Genomic DNA, 24,427 nt, shown 5'->3' on the forward strand with positions numbered 1-24,427 from the left:
GGAACTGGCTAGAAAAAATTTCTAAGTCCTATTCGTCAAGTACGAAATTAAATATCATCCGGGACGATTTTCTCTCTGTAAGAATTTCGTACAGATGAAAATAATTATCATCAGGGACGATTTGGTCTTTGTAAGAATTTCGTCCAGACAAAATTAATTATCGTCAGGGACGATTTGTTCTCTGTAAGATTCTCTTCCTAACGAATATATTTTCGTCCAAACGATATAACCTACTTTGGATAGTTTTTCTATATTCATTCTGCAGTTTTTGGAACCAACCTTATTATAACCGTTCGTACCGGATGAACTTTGTTCGTACGGGATGATCAGCTTGTACGAAAACAATTCGTAAACATATACAAATAGGTTCATTTTAAGGCTTTTAAATAATATCGTCCAGGACGATCCTCGATCGTACGGGACGATGCACTGCGTACAGAATTGAAAACTTGCAGTTTTTGGGCGTTTTTTCTTGTCTTTTGTATATATAGTCCAAATTAGACTGCGACCCAATCTTTTTTCCATTTGATCTTCGTGCCTATTGAGAGAAAAGTCAAGGAGAGTGTGTGAGAGAGCATTCAAAGGAGGATTCCTACCACTGGAGCGTAAAGGCTTCACATTGTGTTTTAAGATAAGAATCTCTACTTGTGAATTTGGATTACTTCACTCTTTTCTTTCTTCCTTCTAGATATCTTGTGAGAAGATCTGTCAAGGAGATCTAGTTCGCTGCCGACACTTGGAGAGTGTGAACAGCCGAAGGGTTCTCTGCCCACACTACGAGAGTGTGAAAGGATGAAGGGTTCTCTGCCCACACTAGGAGAGTGTGAAAGGACAGACGATTCTCTGCCAACACTATGGGTTGTGTAAAAGGACGAAGGTTCTCTGCCACACCGAGTAGTGGTGAAAAGAGTGTTTGTAAAGGCTTCCCCGCCTTACTGTGGGTGCAAAAGGAGAGACACTATTGGTATTAGTGCAATACTCAGAGGGTGCCTCTGGGGAGTGGATGTAGGTCTGGTTTAGACTGAACCACTATAAATCTTGTGTCATTTACTTTATTGCTTTTTATTTTGCGTATATTTTTTTGTTTAAAAAACTTTGTGGTTGAAAAACTTTTTCTATAAAAAATTTAATAATTCTTTTTTTTATTTCGGTTCAACATAACTTCAAAGATGGTTAAGTTTTAAAAATACCAATTCACCCCCCCCCCACCAAGTCCCCCCCCCCCCCCCACTCTTGGTAGCCTTGGGACATTAACTTAGGTCTAACAACCTATTCGCTAGACTCAACTTTGTGTATAATTTTTTGGGACAATGAATATAGTTTTACCATATATATACTTTAAGAGATTTTTAAAGAAAAAGAAAAAATGTCATCAGTAATGGAATAAATGTAAGAATGGTAAAAGTTCTTAAATTTCCTCTGGTGTTATATACTTTTAATGAAGCAAGTCAGAGCACCTGAAGTATGATTTCCCAACTCTTAAAGCTAACCCGAAGGAGAAGGGTGAAGAAAAAGCTAAATTCAAGAAGGGCAAGCAAAGGACACAAAAAGCTTTCTAGGAAGACTCAACATCAAACACTTCTAAAATTAAAGCATAAGAGGAGGTAACCAAACTATGCTAAAATCGAGATGATCATCTTGGTCATTTTGATCAAGAAGAGGTATGTGAGCTCACACATATAATCAATTATTTGATGTTTTTGAAATTATTCATACTGCATATATGAAGCTTAAAAAATCACATGCTAGTCTTAAAGCTGGCTTTTCAATTATTTAGATAGAGCATGAATACCTAAGGAAATATCATTCCACTATGGATACATCATATGGCTTTGTTAGATGAGTTTTAACATTTTAAACAAGAATCAATTTAGATTAATTGTTGAGCATGATTCCATAAAAAAAATCACATGTTTAATTATAAAATGCTTTTAAGGAATTAGAAACTCTTGTATGTCAATTAGAGAGTAATGAACATATATTAAAATTAGAAGTTTCAAGTTATAAACAAGCTTGTGAGTTTCTAAAAACAAAATTTATTACATTAAAGAATAATAACTGACCACTTTCATTTGAAGAATTTCAAAAATCTTAATCAAAGTATACATGATTTATACCTAGGAAGAGGCACCATAATCTGAATAGATTAGTAAATCCTTTTCCTGGTGTTAAATGTTTTTCTTGAGGCATGCTAGGACATATGTACCACACTTGCATAATTCATCGTAGAACAAATTTGGCGTGGAGACCAAAATTTCAAAATTTACAGTATAGTATTTATGCATTTCATTCTTCTTCCCATAAGATCGAAGATAAACTTGGATCCCAAATCTAATATATGATGATTTTGTAGGTGTACTCTCACAAAAGGCCTTGTGAGAGCATCTGGTACCTGGACACTAAAAGTTCAAGGCACATAACTTGATATACAAATCAATTCAGTTCAGTATAGGCTAGTGCAGGAGGCATGGTGACACTTAAAGATAATACCACTAGTAGAGTAGTGGAATCAGGTATGAGTATCAACTCCAAAAATTTCATTATTGAAAATATTTTAGAAGTAGATGGCTTGAAATATAACTTCTTAGCATAAGACAATTTTCTGATAAAGGATTTAGTATTAAAATTTTGTCTACCAACTACATGATAGGCTTAAATGAAAATACTATATTGTAAGAAAATATAATTAATAATATTTAAATTCTTGATTTAAACTATTTTGAGCCTACTGCTTCTTTTACCAAAAAACTATTGTTGATGAGTTTTGGTTATTTCATAGGAGATTGTGTCATGCAAGCATAAAAACCATAGAAATATTACCCAAAAGGACTTAGTGAGAGGAATTCTCAAACTAGAGTTCACTAAGGACCATGTGTATGATGCTTATCAATTAGGGAAATAAGTCAAATCATCCTTCCACTTAATCAAATAAATTAATACTAGCAAATAATTAAAATTCTTGCACATTAACCTTTTTTACCCTATTAGCACTAGAAACCTAGAAGGAAAATTTTTTGGGTATGTGATTATCGATGATTATTAGAGGTTTACTTGGGTTAGATTCATATCTCATAAAAGTGAATCATTCATGGAATTCAGATTTTTCTCCACCTAGATTCAGATAAAGCTAGGTTTTAAAATTTTGACAATTTCTAATGATTATGGTGGAGAATTTTAGAATGATAAATTTGATCTTATTATAAGGAGCAAGGGATAGATCACAAATTTTTAGCTCTCAAAACCCCACAGTAGAATGGGGTTGCTGAAAGAAAAAATAAGACCCTTGTAGATGCCGCTAGAGCCGTATTAGCGGAATGCTCACTTCCTAAATATTTATAAGTAGAAATAGTTAATATAACATGTTATTTTCTAAATAGGGTAAATGTTAGATCCAAGGTGAATAAGGCACCCTATAAAATTCTCAAGGGTAGGACACCTAACCTCTTTCATCTTAATATCTTTGGATATAAAGTATTCATTTTGAATAATGGAAAATCTCTACTAGGAAAGCTTAACCCCAAATCTGATGAAGGAGTGTTCCTAGGTTACTCAAATGTTAGGAAGTCCTATATAGTTTTCAATAAAAGAACACTAGTAGCAGAGAAGATCACTCATGTTATATTTGATGAATATCATAATTCTGAAGGGTTTAGGGTAGAAGAAGAAGTGGTTGTAAAAATTATCCAAAGATTAGAATCTATAAATTTGGAGGAAAGGGTAGAACCTGCAAAACCCCACTACCCAGAGAATGGAGATATTTTTCAGGTCATCCTAAAGAATTAATCTTAGGAAATCCATCTAAAGGTGTTAGAACTAGGAATAGACTTAGAAAATAAGTAAACCGCTCTCGCTTCATTTTAATGACTAAATCCACCAATAAAAATCAAACCCTATCTCATCAATTCTAGATCCTATTCATCTAAGAAGAGTATAATCAATTTGTAAGGAATAATCTTTATGAGTTAGTTAAAAGAACTAAGGATTAGAGTAGAGTGTAGTTGGAACTATATGGGATTTTAAAAATAAAATGAATTATTTTAGTGTAGTGGTGAGTAATAAAACAAGATTAGTGGCTAAAGAGTATAACCAAATAGAAGGAATTGATTTTAAAGAGACCTTAACCCCTATAGTTAGATTGGAAGCCATTAGGGAGCTACGAGCCTTTGTTAGTTTTAAGGGATTCAAATTATACTAAAAGGATATCAAAAAAGCCTTTCTTAATGGGGTTATTAAAGAAGATGTGTATGTTTAACAACCCTAAAGCTTCGAAAATACATAATTTCTTAATAATGTGTTCAAAATAAAAAAGACATTATATACACTAAAATAAGCACCTAGAGCATGGTATAAAAGATTAAGCACATTCCTATTATAAAGAACCATTGTTAAGGGGAGTATTAACACCACCCTATTTCTGAAAAAGGTAGAAGATGAACTACTCATTGTCTAAATTTATATTGATAATATTTTGTTTGAATCTTTTGATAAAAATCTATGTGATGAATTTTTAAAAATAACGAGTAAGGAGTTTGAGATGAGTATGATGGGAGAACTGACCTACTTTCTTAGATTTAGAATATGGCAAAAGGATGATGGAACTTTCCTTAGTCAATCAAAATATATTAAGGACATCATTAAGAAATATGAAATATATAAAGCTAATCCAAATCAATATTCTCATGAGTTATACTGTTCAGTTAGATAAGTATTCAAATTAAAAATCTATTGATCAAACAAAATATAGAGGAATAATTAGATTACTTCTTTACTTGACTGCCAGTAGACCTAATATTATATTTAGTATTTGTCACTGTACTAGAGTTCAAGATGATCCAAAAGAGTCCCACTTTATTGCTACTAAGAGAATTCTTATATATCTCTTAGAAATCCAAGGCTTAAGAATCTGGTATCCTGGGCATAGAACTCCTTTTGAAATTATAAGATATTCTAATTCAAATTTTGTAGGATGCCGAGTTGATATGAAAATCACTTCTAGAATATGTTAAATCTTAGGACAATCTTTAGTCTCCTAGTATAAAAGAAAATATAATTTAGTTGCATGTCCACTGCTGAAGCTGAGTTTATAGCCTTAGGAAGTTGTGTAGCCAAGGTCCTTTGTTTAAAGTAATAAATTCTAGATTTAGGACTACTTATATGGACAATTCCAATACTATGTGATAACACTCTTGCCATCTGCATTTGAAAGAATCTAATCAAACACTTTTGGACAAAACACATTGATAGAAGGCTCCACTTCATTAGGGACCATGTTACCAAAGGAGATATAAAGCGACACCATATAGCCACTAAAAATAACTTGCTGTTATCTTTACAAAACCATTAGCTTTATAACAATTTTTTTGGTTAAAGCCCATGGAGGGGGCTACGCATTAATATAAGAAAAGATTACAAAGTCCTTAAGAGAGACAATCAGCTTACTAATGTTCCAACGAGCTATAAAATAAAGCAAAGAAAAACATAGTAGCCGAAAGTTCAACTAATCAAAAATACAATATAACCTAGTAACATACTACCGATGCTACATATAAACATTCAAAAAAGAATGATGCAGTAAAAGAATGGAAACATAATCTTTCTATAAAAAATGTTGATGAAAGCCTTAATCAACTTCACCTATAAAATAAGAAGGTTGTAGAACAAAAGGTTGTGACACAAAATTTTATAGCTAAACCAAGAATAATTGTATAAATTTAAGCAAAAATAAAAGATAAAAAAAATCACTTAGTAAGAAAAGATCCAAGCCAAGGCTCCATTGAAAGAAAAAAATGAGGATAGAGGCTGATAGAGCTCAAGATTAAATTAGAACAAAAGCCTCATAAAGGTAATCATCAAAACACTCAATCCTACCCTCAGGAACAAACACCATCCAACACTCTAAGGAACTCGAACATCAAATTTTACCATAATTAGCAAAACAGGACACCATCACTAGATTATCACAAATACCTAGACCGAAGGCACTCCAGTACAAGATAAAATACAAAAATCACAAATAGCACAGCATAAGGCCACCCATAAAATAGCACAATATCATCAGGATATCCCAAAAACTTAACACATAGGCACTCCATCCTATGGCAAGATAAAAAAGCCAAGCCAAAGTCCTTGGTAAATCGAGAACATAAACAAAATATCCCATAAACCCAGCAAAACTCCCACAAATACCCCCAACCAGCCAATTCAACAACCTGAAGGTAGGAGAGCACCAATGGGAAATACCATCAGTAACATCACTAGTGCAATAACAGCTCAAGTCTATATCCACCAAGACAATAACTAAATTGAATAACACTGAGAGCTGTGAGTAGAAGAATAAAAATTGAATAAAGAAATCCAAAAGCCCAATATTAGAATTGCTCCAAATGCAACAAGAAATATCCATAGGATCAGCAAGTAAGAAAACAAACAAACCAAATAACCACAACCCATAATAGCAGTTAGAAAAAAGCTGCTAGCCAAGGCAACCAAACTAAATGAACATAAATTCTTCACAGAAAATCAGAAACCAAAGAGAAAGACCCTAGTAACAGAAGCTAGAGCACAAACTAACACAAGTATAAATAATTAGAGAAGCCACCAAATTTGAAAGGAAACAACAAAAATCCATAACACCCAGAGGCAGCCAAGCAAACCAGAACTAGACAACCCAAATAAATTTTAACATATGGGAGACCAAGCTCATCCAGCCAAAATAAACCTTTAAGAGCAACAAAAATGGTGGCCTTAATGTAATCATAAAAATCCTCAAGATTACAACCCCAATTAGCAAACCAAGAGGCACAAGCATTACCCTCCTTGCAAATATGATGAAAAGTGAAATTCATAAAAACCAAAATATTTTTAATTTCCCTAACATGATAAAAGAGATTAGGAGAGCAACACATATCCTCTATAGTATTTCAAAATTTGAAATCAAAATCAAAATTCATCATAATAATAATGTTAGTAAGAATAAGAGAGATGCAAACCTTAAGATCACACAAAATAGCCAAAGTAATAGCAACAACATAATTAACACTTGAAATTGGTCCAACAAATGACACAATCAGTTTACCATTACTATCCCTAATAACTCCACCACGACCCATCAAGGAGCCATTGTTTGCACCCGCAACATTTATTTAAAAAAAAAATTAATAGGGGCTTTGAGATAATAAATAAAGTTATCCTTTAAAGAAATAGGTAAGCCCTCCAAATTGAGACCTAACACATTACCAACAAAATAATAGTTTTTGAAGTTATTCAAGGAGAGAAAATTAATAGCATAAAGTGACAAAATCTTATCTTTAACCTTTTGAACAACCTTCTGAAAGTTCATCCGAATACCATTAATGAGATATTTTTTTTCTCTTTAACCACAAGAACCAAAGAATGAGAGAAGGAATAACATTACGGATGTGCCCTTTAGAATTTATAAACCAAGCCTTAAGCATAGATTTAAGAGACATATGAGCATTAAAATAATTTAACTAAAGCAAATAATCAAAATAAACCCACATTTTGACAACAATCAGACTAGAAATAAAAACATGATGCATATTTTCGATATGGTAACAACATTGGCAGTTTTAGAGAGAGAAGAATTTCAAAAATCTGTTTGGCGGTAACAGTCGGAGAACTGATGGAAGAGGATGATCACTGGCGTATCGACGGTGATTATCCAAAGGATGACTGTGGGACTGTAAGTGAAGGTGCAAGAACTACAAATGTGGTGGATAAAATTCGGCAAGATCAAGAATAAGGAGGTGATTGTTCGGTGAAATCTTTGGTTTTGAATATTGATTTGGCTAAGAAGGATGGAGGTGGGATGGAGATCTTAAATTCAATTCAGGTGGGAAAAATTCCGTTGTGGAAACGACAAGGTGCGTTGTTCATTAAAGAAGGTACTGCTCTAATACCTTTGGAAGTAAAATATGTAGAAGGGAAAGGTAAGGCTATAGTTGATTTGGGAGAGATGGTTACTCCAAATAGTTTAAAAACACCTGGTTTCCCGTCCGACAATACGGCTTCATCTTCAGGAATGAATATTTTTGTTAATTGTTTTGTGAATTCGAATGCAATCCCTGGACTATGTCGCAGTGTGATAAATGAAGATTCACGAATTAAGATAAAAATATTCATTCTGGTTTAGATAAAGTTAATGAATCGGATGGAGGCAAGATGTCTGTAGAATTGCCTAAATTGGGTAATTCTAATACTGTGAACCCGTGGGGTAAAAAGCCTTATATCAAATTGGTATTCAATGAAGAAGATGTGGTCATGTCAGAGGATGGAATAGCAGTTAAGATCAATGAGGAATTGGAAGGTAGAAAGCTAAGAAGTTGTCTAACTCTTTGGTTATCAAAGTGTTAGGGAAGGAGTTACCTCCTCACATGGTGGCATGGGAGCTTAGAAAGCAATGGAAGCAATTTGGGAAATTCCACTTTACTGCCTTAGGAAGTGGATGGTTCTTATGTTCTTTCTCTTCTAAAGATATGGTGGAAGAAGTGCACTCAGGAGGACCATGGTTCGTAAGTGAACATATAGTAGGAATGGAGAAATGGTCTCCGGAATTCAATTCTTCTTCAACAAAAGGACTTTCTTCACCCATATGGATTAGAATGCCACATTTACCTCTACAATGTTGGGATGAGAAAAGTATTGCTTGAATTGCATCAAGAGTTGGCAAACCTATGATGTTAGATGGAAAGATGTTCAATTGGGGGAGAAGAGAATTTGCAAGGGTATGTGTGAGAGTCCAACTTGATCATCCACTCCCTTTAGGAGTTTGGGTTGATAGCCTATGTGGAAGATTCTATCAAAAAGTGGAGTATGAAAAGGTGACAAATTTTTGTTTTGTATGTGGTAAGATAGGACATGTGGAGAAGGATTGTAGTACTTTGAAAGAAGTTCATAAGGAATTGGAGGTTACAAATGAAGATGCTGAAGGTTAAAAGGAAGGCAAGAAGCAAACTTTATCCAAAGAACCTGGATATGGTCCATGGATCTTGGTGAATCAAAAGAAGAAAAGGTATACAAAACAAAACAATAAGTGGTACAATCCTAACTATGTCAGCTTTTCAAGGAAATCAGTTAACCAAATTGTGGAGGTGGGAAAAAAATACATCTGTTAATGATGTAAATGCAACTAAAGAAGTGATAAATGATATTCCTAGAAAAGTAAACCCAGATGCTCTTCAACTTGAAGAAGGAGAAATCACCAATTCTGAAGCAGATCAGAATTTTATTAGTTTGGGGAAGGGTTGCTTGCGAACTTAGGTAAGTCCTAAGGGATTACCTGTGAACTCAAGTATTCCCTATCATGGTTCAGAAATAAAGATTCAGGATATTATAGTAAAGGAAATGGTTCTATTAAAACCTGACGGGAAAGCAAATAATAAGGAGTCTGTTGAAGGAATTCCAACCCAGAATAAAAGGTATTCAGTGGAATTCACAGCTGAAAACAAGTCTCCAAGTAAGGAAATGATCGAGATCGAAATTAAAAATATGTTTTCTATTCTACAATCTGGTTCGAAAGGAGGCAAGGATGATCAAATAGAAGAACATACTTTGGTTGAAAGAAGTGCAGAAAATTTGAAGGAAGAGTTAAAATCTGTTAAAGCTACTAGTGATAATAAAGTAGTGGTGGAGAATCCAGTTCTTGGAGAAGTAAATTTTCAATTGCAAAAAGAATTAAAATCTGTGGGGAATAATTCTTTGAAATCTAAGACAAGAAAAGGAGATCCTAAGAGTATTTGTGGTGGGTCAAATCCCACTTCAAAGAAAAAATGAGTTCTCTAATTTTTTGGAATTGTAGGGGGGCTAGGAAGGTGGTGGCCTCCAGATATTTGAAAGAAATTGTGAAGGATAATGATGCTTTGTTTGTGGGTATTATGGAAACTAAAGTTTCCTCTATGGAGTCTGAAGATATCAAAAAATTTATTGGTGAACAGTGGGATTCGTTCATGTATCCGGCAGCTGGACTATCAGGAGGGATTTTGGTGTGTTGGAGACAAGATTTGGCTACATTTGAAGTTGTAGAAGAAAATGAGAAGAAGGTGGTGGGAAGACTTAAAGCTAAAGACCAACAAACTTGGATGGTAACTACAGTCTACGACAGCAGAGAAAGAAGCAAAAGAAAATTTCTTTGGGAAAATCTGGAAAAGTATTTTGATGATGATTCTCCTTGGATTATAGGGGGAGATTTTAATTGTATAACCTCTCAAGATGATAAAAGAGGAGGTAAAAAGTTTGTTCTTTCTCAAGGATCTAAAGATATGATCTCATTTATGAATAGAGGAGTTTTACATGAAGTCAACTACATGGGTCCTAAATTCACCTGGTGCAATAACAAAAATGGAGGAGGAAGGATTTTGGAAAGGCTGGATTGTTGCCTTATTAATTGTGCTGCTCTTAATATCCCCCAAACGACGGTGGTTAAGCATCTAGCCAGGATTGCATCGGACCATTGTCCTATATCTATTAAAATCTTGGCATCCAGGATAACAAAAGGGAGGAAAATTATGTTTGAAGATACCTGGTTATCATACAAAGCCTCTCATTCAATTGTGCTTGCTGCTTGGATTAAGAAGACAAAGGGTTCAGCTTCAGATATACTCAATTCAAAGTTCAAGAGAACATTAAGATCCTTATTTTTTTGGAATAAGGAGAAGCATAAAAATTTGACAGAATTAAAAGAAAAACTGAAATCTGGAATCATGGAATTACAAAAGGAGGAGATTGATTTGGGTGGATTATCAAATCTAAAAATCTGCAGTGTAAGATCCAAAATTGCTGAATTCAATAATACTTTGGAGAGGCTTAGTATGTGGTGGAAGCAAAGGGCCAAGTTTCAATGGTTGAATGAAGGAGACTCTAAATCCAAATTCTACCATGCATTTGCCTCGGCAAGGAGAAATGCTAATAGAATTAATGGTGTGAAAAATGAGGAGGGAGCAATATGTGAAGACAAGCAAAGTATTGAAGAAGTTTTCATCAAATTCTTCAATTATAAATGGAAATCAAGAAGTTGCAGTTTTAATGGGTGGGCGGAACCTGGAAACAACCCGAGCATGAAAGATTGTAAGACTCTTAATGAAGAATTTACTAAAAAGGAGCTGGAGAACACCATTTCTAATTTGGGATCGAATATTGCACCAGGTATCGATGGTATAACATATTCTTTTATTAAATCTTATTGGTTTATCATTAGGAATGATGTTTGGGTAGCTATTAAAGATTTTTTAATTCAGGATTGCTTTGTCCTGAATGGAGAGAAACTAATGTGGTCTTGATTCCCAAAGTGGCTAATCCTACTTCTCCTGAGAATTACCGCCCCATTAGCCTGTGTAATGCTATATATAAAATAGTGGCAAGCCCCTTGTCACCATTCCTTTTTATCATGTGCTCATAATTATTGTCAGAGGAATTTCGGAATATTAGAAAAAGTATTGGCATTAAAGTCAGTCCAAGAGGCCCTTTAATCTCACATTTAATGTATGCTGATGATATTATAATATTCTCAAGAGCTAACAAAAAGTGTAGAAGAAAGTTGTCAAAATCTTAAAGAATTATTGTGCTTGGACTGGACAAAAAGTCAAATTTAACTAAATCTGCGGTATTATTCAGCAAATCAGTGAAGAAAAGGGATTATGCATTGCTTCTCAAAACTATTAAAATGAAGATGGTAAACGAAATGGAATATTTAGGAGTTAAGATAGCTCTCAGGAGATTGGTAAAAGTAGATTTCAGCAAAATTACTGTAAGAGCAGCAGCCAAAATGAATGTATGGGGTTCAAAATTCATTTCACTTGCAGGTAAAGTGACTTTGATTAATTCCTCTGTTCTTCCTTTAACTACCTTTCAAGTCAGTCACTCTTTGATTCCAATGAGGGTACTTTATGATGTGGAGAAAATGTGTAGAGATTTCCTTTGGAACAAAAGAGATTGTAGTTATAGTATGCACTATGTTTCATGGAGCTCATTAGGTAAACCAAAAAATAAAGGTGGTTATGGTTTACAATCTTTAATTGATAATATGGGACCTTTGAGAGCTAAATATGCCTTGAATTTTATTATTAAGCCCAATACTATTTTAAATAGAGTATTAAGAGCCAAATACGTGGAAGTTCTATGGAATAGTAATTATAGTAGCAGTTGCTCTTCCACATAGAAAATAATCGTAAATGGTGTAGAATTCCTCCTTCTGATGATGAGATGGACAATTTCTAATGGAGAATATATTGATACTTTCAAAGATAGATGGATAATGGATAAAACTTTAGACAAGTGGACAACGTTTATGACTATTATTGATCAAGAATTCAGCCAAGTTTCAGATTTTATAACAGAAGGAAGATGGGATGCAGAAAAATTAAAGCTCTATTTTGGTTAAATGTTGATTCAATTAATCCTTAAAATTCAAATTCACTCAGATCAAGTTGAAGACAAGATGGAATGTATCAAGAAATTATCTAGAAAATCTATTGCATCCACTGTTTATGAGAAAAAATTTGAAGATATCAGTGAAGATGATTCATTTAAGTGGAGGAAAAAGTTAAAATTAAAACCAAAAATTGACATTTTCTGGTGGAGGATATGTAAGAATGTCATTCCTATGTTTTCCTTTATCTTATATAGAAATCTTACTGATAATGAAGGCTGTCCAAGAGGGTGTCTAGAGTTAGAAAACATAGAGCATGTGGTGTCTAAATGTTTTTTTATCAAAAGAGTATTAAAAGTGCTTGAAGATTGACATTTTAATATTCCTTAATTCAATCCCTTACTAGACTGTTATCAGATATTGAACAGATTGGCTGATTCTAATCAATTCCTGGGTAATCTTCTTTGCTCAGTAGTTTACTTCTGCTGGATTAGTAGAAACAAAATTGTTCATTGAGGCGTGGATGATAGCAAATTTTCTATTGCTTCAAGAGCTATTATTCAAACTATCTCTTCCTTTAATTCATATCCAATCCGTGAAAACTGGGATGCTAATCAGCTTATTAAGCTGTCTCATTTCTCTTGGCATCATCCTCCTCCGGGCTGGATCAAAGTAAACATTGATGCTTCAGTTTTTCAAAATAACAGCACAGGTATCAGGTGGCATTTTTAGAGACTGTAAAGGGAGAGGTTTAGTTGCTTTCGGATTTCGAATTGTACACTGGGATTCTGCTCAAAAGAAATTATTAGCAATCTTGTCCTTGAGAGATTATATCAAAGATTGGATTCTTGAAGCTAAAGGTATTGTGATTGAAGGTGATAACCATAACGTCATCAAGATATTTCAAAGTGCTTTTAAAAATCAGTGGATTAATGAAGAATTTCTAAAGCCTAAGGATTTAGAATTTCTTCTTAATTTTAAGCATTTCATTTTTTTCCTTTGTTAATAGGAATGGTAATAAGTTGGCTCATTATTGTGCTAACTATGCCCCTTTCTCTTCCTTTTATTGGGATGACTTTTCTAGAGATAAAGTTCCTCTTTCAATTTTAGAATTGTTGAAAGAGGAATCATCTTGTAAGTATTTGGGTTAATAAAATCTTTTAAAGTTTGCATTTTCAAAAAAAAAAAAAAAGAACATTGGCAGTTGGATGGTAACATAAAACCTTTTTTGGAGAGATTATCATCAATGAAATAAATCTATGAGGAATTCTCCAAAAAATATCAACAAGAGTAGTAGGAATGCTCTTATGCCAAATCAACGAAAAAATATTATCACTATTTCTATGGGCTTTAAAAGTATGCCAAGCCTTTTTTAAGTGAAAGTCACCATCACTAGATAAATCACATAACATAATGTCCTTAGAATCAATATTAATAGGCAAGTTAAGAATTTGATGAATAATAAAATCAAGAAACTTTAGAAAGTTTCTCATAGTCCCAACAATTATTCTTAAAGAAAGAAATAACCTTAACCGTAGCAATTGAAGATGAGTTCAAGATAGAATAAATAGACTATTTTCCTAACCAATAATCTTGCCAAAAGAAAGCATTACCTTCACCAAGGCCCCAAGAACTATAGGGCTTAACCACCCATTTAACCTTGCAAAGTCTTTGCCACACTCTAGAATCACCCTGCTTAAAAAAATAAGTAGTAGGATGCTTGTCAACAAAGTACTTGGAAGACATAAACTTAGCCCAAAGGCTTATTTTAGTATGAAAATTATACCAATGTTTAAAAGAGAAGGCCAGAGCCAAGTCATTCATATTTTTACAACCTAAGCCCCCTTCAGCTAGAACACCACAACATTTATCCTAAGCATCCCAAGCAATTTTGGAATTAAAAGAAGTACTTTTACAAAAAAAAAAAATAGTAATAAGTTTATGAACCCTATTACAAATAGCTTTAGTGGGAAGAATAGTTCGAAAACTATAAATTGAAAGAGAACACAAAACACTTTTGATAAGAGTAATCCTACCACAAAAGCTAAGAAAATTAGAATCCCAATATAACAGTTTATTTTTCATAGAGGAAATAAGATCATAAAAAAGAAAAGTTTTTCTTTTGCCCTTAAAAGAGGAACACAAAGGTATTTAATGGGTAATTGACCATGACTAAAACCAGTCAAGTCTTTAAGGGCCAAAATACAAATATTAGAAATGCTTTTAGAAGTAATAAAATAGCTTTTTACTTTTACTAAAGGTTAAGCCACTGATCATCACCAATTGATTAAAAAAATCCATAAGTTTTTGAAATCTATTGGTAGAAGCATTGGTAAAAAAAATAAAGTTTTTCACAAAACATAAATGAGAAATAGAAAAACCATCCAAAGTTCTAAAATAAAGATTAGGATTATTCTCAAAAAGATTGGTAAGTCCACTAGATAAAAATTCAATAGCAATGATAAAAAGAGCAGGAGATATAGGATCTCCATCCTTAAACCATGTGAAGATTTAAAGAACCATTAGTAGAACCATTGAAAAAAATAAAGAAATAAACACCTTCAATACAGTTCTTAACAAGCTTAATAAAAAATAATTAAAGCCAAAATACTCAAAAATATGATAAATAAAGGACTAGTCAATATTGTCATAAGCTTTGGCAATATTAAGATTTAAAATAAAATTCCCCACTCACACTCTGGCATCCAAGTCATGGTAGAGTTCTTGAGCCAACAAAATTTTATCCATAATAACCCTACCATTCATAAAACCCATCTGAGAGGTAGAGATAATTTTAGGTAAAGGGAAAGTAAGATAATTCATGATAATTTTATAATTCAACTTATTAAAAAAAGTACAAAGACTTACAGGTCTAAAATCATTCCAAGTGTTGGAAAATTTGTTTTTGGGAATAAGAACAATGGAGGTAGATATATAAAATTTAGGAATATAATTACCCGCAAAAAATCCAGAATAGTAGCAAAAATATAATTATTAATAATATGCCATGAAAAATCAAATTGAGTAGCAAGACCATCAGAGCCAGCAACCAAATCACTATTCATACTAAATAAAGTATATTTAACCTCCTCAAAAAAAGGAGGTTTAGTAAGATTCATATTATCCTCTTGGGAGATATGGCTAGGAATAAAGGAGTGATCATTAATCTGAACCGGGTTAAGATTTCTATTAAGATGACTTTGAAAGTGAAAGATAACTAAATTGGCAATTTACATAATATCCTCAGAAACAGAACCATCATCACGTTGGATTTTATTAATATCATTTTAAAAATGTTTCATCTTAACCAAAGCATAAAAATGCTTAGTATTGTTGTCACCCTCAACCAAGTCCTTAACAGCTGCTTTTTATTTCCTAAAAACTTCTTCCTGAGCTTAAAATTTAAAAAGATCCTATTTAGCTTTTTTAAAAGAGAGAAATTAGCATCAAAAGGGTCAACTTGACAAGTAGATTCAATACTATCAACCAGACGCTTAACCACCAAGATATTAGAAAAGAGATTTTTAAAAATGTTGTGGTTCCACCAATTAAAAACTTACTTAAGGCTTTTCATCTTAAACCAAACCCTCCTCATGCAAAAATAAGAGTTATCCGGATGAAGAGGAGCAGGCCAATTATTCTACACAAACTCAAAAAAAGAACCATGAAGTAACCAAATATTTTAAAATTTAAACTGAGAAGAGCCATCAAATTGTCTAAAATTAAGACTAATAAGCAAAGGAGAATGGTCAGACAGAGTTCTGCTAAGATGATGCACTTTAATAGAATTAAAAGAGCTAAACCAAGATATATTGATAAGAACACAATCAAAATGTTGCCATAAACAACCCCGATTCCAGGTAAATTGATTACCAGATAAACCAAAATCAATTAGATTGTAATCCAAAACCATATTACTAAAATCTGCCATAGACCAATAGGATGGAGAGGAACCACCAATCCTTTTAGAAGGGTTAGTAATAGAATTAAAATCACCACCAGCAAGCCAAGGAAAATTACAAATATTATGAAAATTAATAAGTTGGTCTCATAGTAATTTCCTAATGTAACAGGAAGAACCAACATACACAAAATAAGCACAACATTGAAAACTAAAAACCTCAAATTGACAATGCATAACTTGAGTAAAATCACCAATAACATTAGTTTTAACTAGATGTTTCAAAAGAGCCAAATCTTATTAGCCACATTTGAAATAGCAAAATTAAAGCCCAAAAAATGAGATGTGCTAATTAATCTAGAGGAAGAAATAAGAGGCTCAAGCTGAATATGAATAGAAACATTGTGAATATGATATGAATTCTTCACATGAATTATAGTAGATGGACAAACAATCCCCCACACATTCCAAATATTAGAATTAAACATAAATAAACCAAAATAATGGGAAGTATGTGAGCAAGTAGTTATAGGAGATTGCAATATAAACTGATATTTTTTCTTACCTCTTTTACTCCAAACTTTACAAAAATTAGTTTCATTATCATCCTTAGGAAAATATTTAGCAACAAAGCCCATATCCTTAATATCAGTAAAAGCATCACTATTATAACAAGAGGTTGATGGAGTCTTACTATGAAGGTCCACATTAGTAATTTATTGAGGACATTCATCCTCTATAAACATACCATCATCCTCCATATTACCTTTATCTTTTCTTGAAGAAGGGAAAACCTCCATAGAAACAATTTCACCTTCCTCCAACAGTTTATCATTCCTCTCTCAATCTATATGAGGCATTTGTGTTTAAATATTAGCTTCCCTATCCTTTTCCTATACAATAGAGATAATGTTAGGAAGAGAATTACCATTCAACTCAACCGAATTTTGGTTCGTCATACAAAGATAGATGGACTCAACATTAGCATGATTTTGAATATCAACATTAGGTAAACTTTGATACACAATATTATCATATTGAACAAAAGAGATAGAAGATGTTTTAGCACCAACTTCCTGATCATGATTCAAAATAATAGAATTACTAACAATAGGTTGAAGTTCATCAACCACTAAAGGCAACGACTCCTTAACAAATTGGAATGAGTTAGAGGTATTATCCTCAACAAGCATCATATTACAATTAGTAACTTCCTGAGAAATCACATTGCTCACCTCCCCATTTGTTTATTCCAAAGACTCCATCTCTTTATGGAGATGGGGGTGCTTCCAAAAATAGTCATTAATACCATGACCAAGCATCTTGCAAAATGAACAAAATATAGCCACCAACGTCAAAGCATAAGGAGCAGCATACTATTCTACAATCGAATCCTCAAACAAGAGAGCTGGGAAATTTTTGAATGAAGAATGAACAAAGTTTTGTTTAGGAGAAGTAGATGAATAACCTTCCTCAACAACCTTGAAAGAATGAATTTTAACCTAAAAAATCATCGATGATGATGGGTTTGAGGACGACAGAGTCGTCATCAGCCAACACCAAAAAAGCAAATAGGAAAGCTAAAAATAATCCATGAAACAAAAATAAAATAACTAAAGCAAGAGAAATCAATAAAAAAATCCGCAAGAAATCAAACCAAGAGAGCACAAAACGAACTCTCAGGAAGGAACCCTAAATCACCACGAATCGCCTCTAATGCTAGTGCACTATTTTGATTGAAATATATATATATATATATATATTGAAAGTGCTCAGATGGCATTTGAAAGTTCGTTAGGGATGTTAAACCCTTATGAACTGGCCCAAGGCTAACAAAGAGAGAAGTGAATTTAAAAAGAAGAATCTTTAAATCAAAACTCAAACTAAAACCAATATCACCGCATAGAAATTCAACGATGTGGAAATTAAAGTGCGGAGGTAATAAAGAAAGAACAAACCGAATTTATAGTGGTTCGGTCAAACCTTGACCTACGTCCACTCCTTGGAGGCACCCTCCAAGTATTGTACTAAAATTGTGACTCTCCTTTAGCCCCCACAGCTAGGCGGAGAAGCCCTTACAAAATCACTTCCACTCGTCCAAGATGATAGGCATATCGTCTTGTCCGATTAGTTCAAATTCAACTCAACGGCCTGGGACGATCAGAAGAAAATTGGTTATATCGTCCTGGCCGATCTCACGATTGTCCCGGCCGATTAGTTTAAAACCGATTTTAATCGTCCTGATCATTACCCTGGTTTGGTGCTGGCTGAAGTCAATCGTCCAGGCCATCGTCCTGGCCGATCATAAGATCGCCTCAGACGATGTGATCGTATCAATCAACCATTAATACTTTCCAGAGATACCAGATCAATTTAGGCATAATTGAGTTAGATCGGCTTGGACTATATAAATATCGTCCTGGCCGATTTCTTATTACAAAAAACTCCTAAATTGATTATGGCGGTTGATTCATTTTGAATTAAGACTATCATCCTGGGAGATACATCTAGGCTGATCTCAAAGACGGCTGCCTTAATGAGCAAAGCGAATTTCTTGATTAAGAAAATTATGAGTTAGATTCAAAAACTTACAAAAAATTCCTATGCAATAGAAAAAATGTAGAGAGAAGAAAAAAAAATCAGTTTCAAAATCCAATTTAAAATACGATAAAGATTTTGAATCAAAAGTAAAATAACCTCTTTAAAAAGAGAGAAGGAGAAACAAAATCTTGAGTTCCCTTCCTCTGACTGTTTTAGAGAAGTCAAACACAACTTACCAAATATTTAAAGAAAAAATAGGAATTAGATTTCTCATTTTTAGAAAAGTGATGTTTGTGTTGATAAGAGAAAAACTTACACAAAAACAAAAATTTTAAAGAATAAACAAAATAAAAAAAACAAAATAAAAATGAAAAACAACAAAAAAAATGAAAACACAACACAAAAACATGAAAGGCTTTTAACTATTATCACTCTCCTGGTCCGATGCTTTAGAAACCAGATCTGCCCATGAGATTTTTTGCCTTTCATTATTTCCCCAATTTAAAGTATGCTTCGCCTTGCCCTTTTTCTTTCGTAGGAAGAATTTTTAAATTAGGGCACTGATTTTTCATATGTCCAGGCTTCCTACATCGAAAGCAAATAATGTCAGAAGGAATATGAACATCCTTACCATTTTTACCTTTTTTCCACTTTTGCTCATGCTTTGGTGAGCTTTGTGATTTACTTGACAAGTCATTACATTCGTCACCAACTAAGCTATCTCTTCATGTATCTTCAACTTTTAGAACAATCGTTTCACCTGCATCCAAAAGTCCTTGACCCAAACTTTGCTCGTAGGCAATGAGTGAGCCAATAAATTTATCAATAGAATAATCATTCAAATCTTTTGATTCACAAATATAAATTACTTTAGCATCAAACTTATTAAATAGACAACAAAGAATTTTGTTAACTTTTTCAAAATATAAAAATTCTTTTCCTAAAGCATGCAATGATGTTATAATTTGGATAAATCTAGTATACATGTCTAGGATAGTTTCAAAAGATTTCATGGAAAATAATTCAAAATCATGCATTAATATATTCAACTTGGATTGCTTGATTTCACTAGTGCCTTCGTATTTTGTGTGTAGTTTATCCCAAACTTCCTTACCAGTAGTGCACATGGAGATTAACATAAAATATTCTGAATTTAAGACACAGGAAAAAAAATTTAAAGATTTTGCATTCAATTGAGCATTGATTTGTTCTTCCCTATTCCACTGACTAAAAGGAATATCAATTTCAACTCCATTAATAATTCGTGACGGTGATGAATAACCAGTTAACATCATATGCCACATGCGAAAATCAATTGATTTCAAGAAAATAGACATGCGAGTTTTCCAAAAATCAAATTACATATTTTCAAATAAATGAGGTCTGGTGATTGAATAACCTTCGGCAACATTACGATTAGCCATGGATCGAAAATTCAAAAGCTTTTAAAAACTTATTTTTTGAAAAATGCTCTGATAACACTTGAAAGTGCTTAGATGGCACTTGAAAGTTTGTTAGGGATGTTAAGCCCTTATGAACTGGCCCAAGGCTAACAAAGAGAGAAGTGAATTCGAAAAGAAGAATCTTCAAATCAAAACTCAAACTAAAATAAATATCACCACATAGAAATTCAACGATGCAGAAATTAAAGTGCGGAGGTGATAAAGAAAGAACACACCAGATTTATAGTGGTTCGGTCAAACCTTGACCTACGTCCACTCCTTGGAGGCACCCTCCAAGTTTTGCACTAAAATCGTTACTCTCCTTTAGCCCCCACAGTTAGGAGAAGAAGCCCTTACAAAATCACTTCCACGTTTCCCGGTGCGGCGGAGTCGCCGGGTCCTTTGACACCAAGAAGATCTTCTTTTTTGGTGAACTTACATCGAGACAAGCCTTGAATCCGATGGTACTAAGGTGTGATTTCGCCGGACCAACCGTGTGGAATCCCCTCCATAATCCCTTGAGTTCCTCCCCCTCACAGGATCTTCTCCCTCTCAAACTCCACCCTTTCCTCTCTCCCTTTCAAGGTCTCTCTTCAAGTTTTCCCCACAAGAATGAAGCTACAATGGCTGCCAAAGACACTTACAAAAGTTGCCATGCCATAGCTTAAATAGAAGCTCTCAAAATGAGCTCATTAATGCAAGTTGCCGACATTATCGTCTAGGACGATAGGCATATCATCTTGGCCGATTAGTTCAAATTCAACTCAACGGCCTGGGACGATTTGGGATGATCAAAAGAAAATTGGTTATACCATCCTGGCCAATCTCATGATTGTCCCAGCCGATTAGTTTAAAACCAATTTTAATCGTTCTGATCATCGCCCTGGATTGGTGCTGGCTGAAGTCAATCGTCCAGGCCATTATCCTGGCCGATCATAAGATTATGCTGGACGATGTGATCATATCAATCAACCATTAATGCTTTCCAAAGATACAAGATCAATTTAGGCATAATTGAGTTAGATCGGTCTGGACTTTATAAATATCGTCCTGGCCAATTTCTTATTACAAAAAATTCTTAAACTGATTATGGCGGTTGATTCTTTTTGAATTAAGACTATCATCTTGGGCGATACATGTATCGTCTAGGCCGATCTCAATGACGGCTGCCTTAATGAGGATGCCCTAATTAGGGTTTCTGATTTTGGACATATCATCCAAGATGATATAAATATTATCCCGGTCGATATTACTAAAAATAGAAATCTTATTGGGAACAATAGAAAATCTTCCAAGTTACAAAATAACAGATCCCACACCAAATACAACAGACTCAAAAAAGGAAGAAGATTATAAACTGACACAGACCTAGTCTACCCAATCTTGAGTTGGTCCCAAAATACAGCCTGATCGTGTGGACCTTAAACGTTAGCACATAAGGCAATCGTAGAGAAATAAGGAATATTTGCTATCATCAAAATCATAAACCATAGATCCGCAATAATCTCCCCCTTTTTTATGATGGCAAATAATTTAATTTGAATTTTTTTAAAAAAAGCAATTTCTCCTAATCTCCCCCTCACTAGAATAACCCCTTATAAAAAATAGGGGAGATAAAAATATTTTTGTTGTTTAATTTTTTTTTTTGACAAAAAAAAAGATACAAATTCAGCATTACGTTCTTCCCCTTTGACATTATCAAAAAGAGAAGAGGAACAAAAAACAAAACACAAAAACATTTCCTGATCTAATGAGAAAACAAAATTTTCTTAAAATGATAAAGTTACCTCTTGTTTTTAATCAAAATCATAGTAGAATCGGATTTGACAATGCATAACCCAGAAAAGATTAGAAACTCAGAGATTGATAATCCAAACTCAAGTCTTTTAAAAAGAAAAAAAACTTTTTAATTCAAGATCTAAAATAAGGAATAAATTAGAGAGGGAAACAATAATTTTTCAAAAACTCCTTCAATAAAATATATGTAATAGAAGATCAATGCATAAATTTTTGAATCAAGAATCAAGATTTTCAAACTCAAATATCGAAAGTGTCATGGATTTTCTTAAGCTTTTTAAGAAGTACAAGAATGATAAGCAATAACTTGGTGGACTCATTTTATGCCTCTTGACAATTGGTTGGCGCAATGCGTATCTTTTGATACACTTTGTGTATTATATATTTTCAATTTGGCATCTTTGCGTATCTTTTATTTTTGCCATCATTGACCAATTTTTTGAATATGCTTCCTTTCTTAATTCTTAAAAAAAAAAAACAAAGGAAAACCCATCTTAGTGACAAAGTGAATTGCTTGATTAAGAAAATTATGAGTTAGATTGAAAAACTTACAAAAAAATCCTATGCAATAGAAAAAATGTAGAGAGACGAAAAAAAAAATCAGTTTCAAAATCCAATTTAAAATATGATGAAGATTTTGAATCAAAAGTAAAATAACCTCTTTAAGAATAGAGAAGGAGAAACAAAATCTTGAGTTCCCTTCCTCTGACTATTTTAGAGAAGTCAAACACAACTTTCCAAAGATTTCAAGAAAAAATAGGAAGTAGATTTCTCATTTTTAGAAAAGTGAATGTTTGTGTTGACCAGAGAAAAACTTACACAAAAACAAAAATTTTAAAGAATAAACAAAATAAAAACACAAAATAAAAATGAAAAACAACAAAAAAATGAAAACACAACACAAAAACACGAAAGGCTTTTAACTATTATCAGTCTCCTGGTCCGATGCTTCAGAAACCAGATCTGCCCATAAGATTTTTTGCCTTTAATTATTTCCCCAGTTTAAATTTTGCTTCGCCTTGCCCTTTATCTTTCATAGGAAGAATTTTTAAATTATGGCACTGATTTTTCATATGTCCAGTTTTCTACATCGAAAGCAAATAACGTCAGAAGGAATATGAACATTCTTACCATTTTACCTTTTTTCCACTTTGGCTCATGCTTTGGTGAGCTTTATGATTTACTTGACAAGTCATTACATTCATCACCAACTAAGCTATCTCTTCCTGTATCTTCAGTTTTTAGAACAATCATTTCACCTGCATCCAAAAGTCTTTGACCCAAACTTTGCTCGTAGGCGACGAGTGAGCCAATAAATTTATCGATAGAATAATCATTCAAATCTTTTGATTCACAAATAGAAATTACTTTAGCATCAAACTTATTAAGTAGACAACGAAGAATTTTTTTAACCTTTTCAAAATTTAAAAAATTTTTTCCTAAAGCATGCAATGATGTTACAATTTGGATAAATCTAGTATACATGTCTAGGATAGTTTCAAAAGATTTCATGGAAAACACTTCAAAATCATGCATTAATATATTCAACTTGGATTGCTTGATTTCACTAGTGCCTTCGTATTTGGTTTGTAGTTTATCCTAAACTTCCTTACCAGTAGTGCACATGGAGATTAACATAAAATCTTCTGAATTTAAGGCACAGAAAAAACAATTTAAAGATTTTGCATTCAATTGAGCATTGATTTGTTCTTCCCTGTTCCACTGACTAAAACGAATATCAATTTTAACTCCATTAACAATTCGTGACGGTGATGAATAACCAGTTAAAATCATATGCCACATGCGAAAATCAATTGATTTCAAGAAAATAGACATGCGAGTTTTTCAAAAATCAAATGACATATTTTCAAATAAATGAGGTCTGGTGATTGAATAACCTTCGGCAACATTACGATTAGCCAGGGATCAAAAATTCAAAAGCTTTTAAAAACTTATTTTTTGAAAAATGCTCTGATACCACTTGAAAGTTCATTAGGGATGTTAAGCCCTTATGAACTGGCCCAAGGCTAACAAAGAGAAGTGAATTCGAAAAGAAGAATCTTTAAATCAAAACTCAAACTAAAACCAATATCACCACATAGAAATTCAACGATGCGAAAATTAAAGTGCGGAGGTAATAAAGAAAGAACACACCGGATTTATAGTTGTTCGGTCAAATCTTGACCTACGTCCACTCCTTGGAGGCACCCTCCAAGTATTGCACTAAAATCGTGACTCTCCTTTAGCCCCCACAGCTAGGCGAAGAAGCCCTTACAAAATCAATTCCACCTTACCTGATGCGGTGGAGTCGCCGGGTCCTTTGACACCAAAGAGATCTTCTTTTTTGGTGAACTTACCTCGAGG

The sequence above is a fragment of the Dendrobium catenatum genome, unplaced genomic scaffold (genome assembly GCF_001605985.2).
Source record: "Dendrobium catenatum unplaced genomic scaffold, ASM160598v2 fragScaff_scaffold_865, whole genome shotgun sequence".
Classification (NCBI taxonomy): domain Eukaryota; kingdom Viridiplantae; phylum Streptophyta; class Magnoliopsida; order Asparagales; family Orchidaceae; genus Dendrobium; species Dendrobium catenatum.